Raw genomic sequence first — 6,000 nt, 5'->3', positions numbered from 1 at the left:
CTTGGACAAGTGTGTGATAGTTTTTATCGATGATATTTTAATCTACTCAAGGACCGAGGCAGAACATGCAGAGCATCTGAGGATAGCTCTAGGAATACTCAGATAAGAACAGTTATTTGCCAAATTCTCGAAGTGTGAATTCTGGCGGAAGGAAGTACAGTATTTAGGACATGTGATCAATAAAGAAGGAGTATTGGTCGACCCCTCCAAGTAGAGGCGGTCTCAAATTGGAAAAGGCCAACCACACCCACAGAGGTAAGGAGTTTCATAGGATTGGCCGACTACTATCGTAGATTTGTACAGGATTTTGCGAAGATCGCAGCTCCTTTGACGCGACTTACTCGTAAGACAGAGAAGTTTGAATGGACAGAAAAATGCGACAACAGTTTTCAAGAATTAAAGAAAAGGTTAGTAATGGCCCCGTTGTTGGCATTGCCAGACGGAAAAGGAGATTTTGTGATATATAGTGACGCGTCGCACAAGGTATTAGGGTATGTGCTTATACAACACGGTAAAGTGATTGCTTATGCGTCGAGACAACTGAAGGAATACGAGATTAGATATCCTACTCATGACCTTGAGCTCGCGGCAATAGTTTTTGCCTTAAAAATTTGGAGGCACTACTTGTATGGAGAGAAGTGCAAGATTTTCACAGATCATAAGAGCCTCAAGTACATATTCACGCAGAAAGAGCTCAACATGCGCCAGAGGAGATGGTTAGAGCTAATCAAGGACTATGATTGTGAGATTCTCTATCATCCAGGGAAAGCCAATGTGGTGGCTGACGCCCTTAGTAGGAAGGAAAGACTCAGAATGATAATGACTTCGGAAGAATTGATAAAGGATTTCGAGAGAATGAAAATAGAAGTAAAGGTAACCGGAGCCGGAACTGAAAATTTGTTCGAGATCTCGATGCAGCCAGAGTTATTGGAAAAGATTAGATTGTGCCAAGAAAAAGTAATGAATGAAGGCAGAGAGTCAATGACTGGAGAAGAGATCCATACTGAGAGAGATGATAAGGGGATAATGAGGTATACCTACAGGATTTCGGTTCCGAATGTTCAAGAGCTTAAAGATGAGATTTTGGATGAAAGCCATAGTTCAAGGTATTCCATTCACCCGGGGAGCACCAAGATGTATAGGGATTTAAAGGAATATTACTGGTGGCCCAACATGAAGAGGGACGTAGCAGAATGGGTAAGCAAATATTTGACTTGCCAAAGAGGAAAGGCAGAGCACCAGAGACCAAGTGGGCTTTTACGACCCCTGGAGATTCCCGAATGGAAATGGGAACAAATAGCCATGGATTTTGTTGTAGGCTTACCAAGGAAGAAAGCCAATAATGATGCCATATGGGCAATTATAGACCGACTGACAAAGTCAGCTCATTTCATTCCTATCAATGAGAGATACACAGTCGATAGACTGGTGGACATTTACCTTAAGGAAATAGTTACGCGACATGGAGTCCCAGCATCCATTGTCTCAGACCGAGACCCCAGATTCAACTCCAGATTTTGGAGGAGCTTTCAAGAATGTGCGGGAACCAAATTAAACATGAGTACCGCTTACCATCCCCAAACGGACGGGCAAAGTGAAAGGACCATCCAAACACTAGAGGATATGTTGAGAGTCTGTGCAATAGACTTTAAAGGAAGTTGGGATGATCACTTGCCGCTGATCGAGTTTTCTTATAACAATAGCTTTCATGCCAGCATCAGAATACCGCCTTACGAGGCCCTGTATGGAAGAAGGTGTCGATCTCCCTTATACTGGGATGAAGTAGGAGAGCGGAAGATGCTCGGACCCGAAGTGCTCCAAAGGACCAAAGACATAGTGGATCTTATCAGAGGACGGCTGGTAGCAGCCCAAGACAGACAGAAGAAATATGCAGACCTAGCTCAAAAGGACAAGGAGCATGAAGTAGGGGACTTAGTACTGCTAAAAGTATCCCCTTGGAAGGGATTAATGAGGTTCAGAAAGAAAGGGAAACTAAGCCCAAGATACATTGGACCTTTTGAGATACTAAGACGGATTGGGAAATTAGCTTACGAGCTAGCCTTACCCCCGAACCTACAACAAGTTCATAATGTGTTCCATGTGTCAATGCTAAGGAAGTATCATCGGGATGCCAGACACATAGTGGAGTACGAGCAGGTGGATATGCAACTAGATCTGACTTACGTGGAGAAACCAGTAAAAATTATGGATAAGAAGGAGCAGGTGCTTCGAAACAAAGTGATCAAGCTAGTCAGAGTGTTATGGCAGAATCATAATGTGAAAGAATCAACTTGGGAACTAGAGAGCGCAATGTTAGAAAAGTACCCCATTTGTTTTCTATCTGATTTCGGGACGGAATCCTTTTAAGGAGGGGAGACTGTAATAACCCCAAAATTTTGGACTTTTTTGTAACCCTTATGAATAGTGATTTTGCTGATTAGGCTGAATAAGAAAACCTTTCATGCCACACTATGTAGGGGTTCTTTTATTGTTATTCTGAGATCTTATTAGTACTCTATATGGTATATAAGTGTATGTAAAGATCGTCAGAATCCAAATTCGAACACTTTGATTTTTCTCGAAAATCCACCAGATACAGAAAGAATTGAGTATAAGGTAACATGATAAAAATGATTTAAATTCAAGGATTTTAAGAGGGGATCATAAAAAGGAATATAAAATATTGAGAAGGGTTTAGGGGAACCCAGGTAATAAGATCCCGTGTATGATCCCTCAAACGATAAACGAGAACGAAAGTTAAGCGAACTGTATAACAGATCAGCGATCATTAGCCAAGTAATTAGGAGTTAATCAAAGAGGTTAGTGGATGATGATGTCATCACACCAACAAGAGGGAGACAAGTGTAACAAGATGACATAAGCAGATGACATAAGCATGACAAAGTGGGAAGGATTGGTTGGTTGATTGTGAGCCACACAATTTTTACCATAGTAACAATCTAATTAACAACAAAAGGAAGCAACCAAACCAAAATAAATCATAACACAAAAACACAAGTTGACTTTTCATTATTCAAGCAAGAAGCTCTCGGCTTCATCATTTCTTCAAAGAAAAGAAAATCCAAATTCAAGTTCCAAGCATTGTTAAATTGTGAGGTAATTATCCAAGGTTCCTTGTACATAGATATAGCTATCCTATGAATCTAAGGTTCCATTTCCTTCACAATATCTTCCAATAATTCATGTAAGAAGAGGGTGAATAGTGTTTTCAAGATCTTGAAAATTTTGATCTTGTGTTTTCTTTAGATAAAGCTTTAGTAAGAATTTTCAAGGGTTGTTTCAAGCTCCTTAGTTACTTCTACTCACCAAGGAAGGTATAATCTCATACCCTAGCCCTACTTTTGAATATTTAGAGTTTTTATGTTTGGTATGGTTCATGAGAAGCATGATTCTTGTATACTTAGAGTGTGGTTGGATTTGTAATGAGTTTGAAGTTGTAAATTTTGATTATTGGTTAATGAACTTAAGTATAGCTTTTAGTTCATGTTTGAGGGTAGTATAAATTGTAAATCTTGAGATGTTGGGGCTGTTGTAGTAAAGTATGGATGGAGTTTGGTTGTAGTAATGATTGTGCGTTGATTGTGGATTGATTTGGAGTGGTACAAATTTGGTAATCGCGTAAACATAGCCGTCGTAATGCCCGGTTTACCTTAGACTATTTTTGTTCTTAACTTCAGGACCCGTGAACTCACTGTTAGGTTTTGACCATTGCCATGATTAGATATTTTATGTTACAAGCTTCATTTTGATTTGTGGTTCGCTTGAATCCGATGTACGGTTTAGGAGAAACGACCGTTTTAAGTAACGGCATTTCGCGAACGAACCATTACCCCTCGCCTTACTTTGAAACCTTGGTTAAAGCCCTTAAATGATTAATTGGGGTATGAAACAATTAATTAAAGTGGATTTGGCAGTTGGTAGGGTACTCGCGAAAGAATCGCCTTAAAATTCTTAATGGTTAATTTATTAAAAATGGTGGAGCCGAGGGTACTCGAGCGACTTAAGTGAATCGTTAAGCGCAAAAGCGAACGTTAGGGTCTAATTGGTTAAAGTATAGATTCTTAAGCGACTTTGGTTTATTTCCAACTTATATATTGTTTATAGGTTACCAGAATCTTCCCAAGCCTTTTACCAGCCCCAGTCGCTTAGGCAAGTTTTCTACCCGTTATACTGTTGTTGTGATGTATATATGTATATGCATTATCTTGTGATAAATGCATGATTGTTATTAGCAAATATTGCGATATATTGGAGCATACTGATATGGTATATATGTATGCCTGTTTCGAAATCTTGATATCTAATTGTTGATTCAAATGCTTATAAGTCGCATAATACCTATGCTAGAGATAAGCAGTAGCTGCGTATACCCTTAGTATAGGGGACCCGAAGGTGAACATTTTTCTAAACCGGGAGTCGATGTTCCCAAGTATAGTATATGTATATATATAAATAGTTTTCAAAACTAGTAATCGAATAAGGTTTATTCGATAACTTTATTTTATTTAATGAATATTATTTTGAATATTCATTCGAGAACTTATGACTCCGCTTATTTTATTTAATGAATATTATTTTGAATATTCATTCGAGGGCTTATGACTCCGCTTATTTTATTTAATGAATATTATTTTGAATATTCATTCGAGGGATTATGACTCCGCTCCTTTTATTAAATAATATTCTTTATTTTATTAAAGAATAATGTTTCGATAATCAAACTTATTTTCGATTATTCAAATAAAGATCGTACTTTCGTATAAGTATATCTTTGGTTATTTATTATTAATTTCAAGTATGAGTCTTAAAACTTCTACTTCAATTATTTTTTATAGAGATTATCCTTTATGGGAATATTATTTAAATAATAATATTCAGATATTCTCCAACATATCGGGACTGATTTATTTTATTAAATCAGCATTACTCCAAACATTCTTAAAAATATTTTCGAGTCTTCAAAATGATTTTGAAAGTTAGAGCGGATCCCAAAACTCATTTTTATATTTAAGATCTTCCTTTCAAAGGGGATTTAAATACTCGCTCAAAATCCGAGGGATCTGGCTCTGTGGTGTATTTTATTTTCGCAACAAGGTTGCTGTTTTGAGAAAACATTTTGATTACTTGCCCAACGTTCGGGAAGTAAGTCCATCTATTTGAGTCGGCATAAGCAACATGGGCTCAGTGGGCGTCCATGAAAGTGTAAGTGGCTCAGTGGGAGTCCATCAATGCGTAAGTGGCTGAGTGGCAGTCCAGCATAGGTCCTAATGCGGCCAGGGTGATGACCAGTGGGGAATTCGTCCGTCTACTAGTATAAAAGGTTACTTATTGGTATATTTGCCTGATCAGCAAGATATCGGGTTTATGCCAAAATTCTTTCTTCCCAAATTCATTGGGTATTGCAACTCTGTTCATACTTTACATGACAGAGGTTTTCGGGAAATGTATGAGATATATATATATATATATATATATATATATATATATATCGGGACTTAGTGAAGTATCTCGTAACTTCATTTCATTCAATACTATTTCAAAGGTCGAATCTATTCAAGTCTTATGTTATAGTCCCACCTATGTGATGAACTTCGAAAACTTAGTATACTTGAACAGTGGTAGTTCAAGTAGATTTATAAAATGGTATAAGTATAGTGAAGTAATTGGTAACTTCATCTTCCTTTAAGATTATATCCAGTAAGTAATTACCTTACACTTGATAAAAGTTTCCAGTAAGTTATCCATTTAGATACTTGCATTATTGTTTACACTATATATTATCTTGCGAGCTGTAATGCTCACTCTTGCTTCATTTCTTCATCACACAACAATAGTTAGGAAAGATGGCCAGACTCAAGCAGACCCAGCGCAAGCGCGTGGGAAGCGTCACGCGTCTTCCCGTTGATATCGTAGCTGCTATAGCTGCAGAGGTAGATCTATTTGTAGATCAGGCATTCTACTTTTGGGAATCAATTATGT

This window comes from Apium graveolens, chromosome 6 (assembly GCF_009905375.1).
Source record: "Apium graveolens cultivar Ventura chromosome 6, ASM990537v1, whole genome shotgun sequence".
In the NCBI taxonomy this organism is placed as follows: domain Eukaryota; kingdom Viridiplantae; phylum Streptophyta; class Magnoliopsida; order Apiales; family Apiaceae; genus Apium; species Apium graveolens.
Note: the sequence above shows the minus strand (reverse complement) of the source record.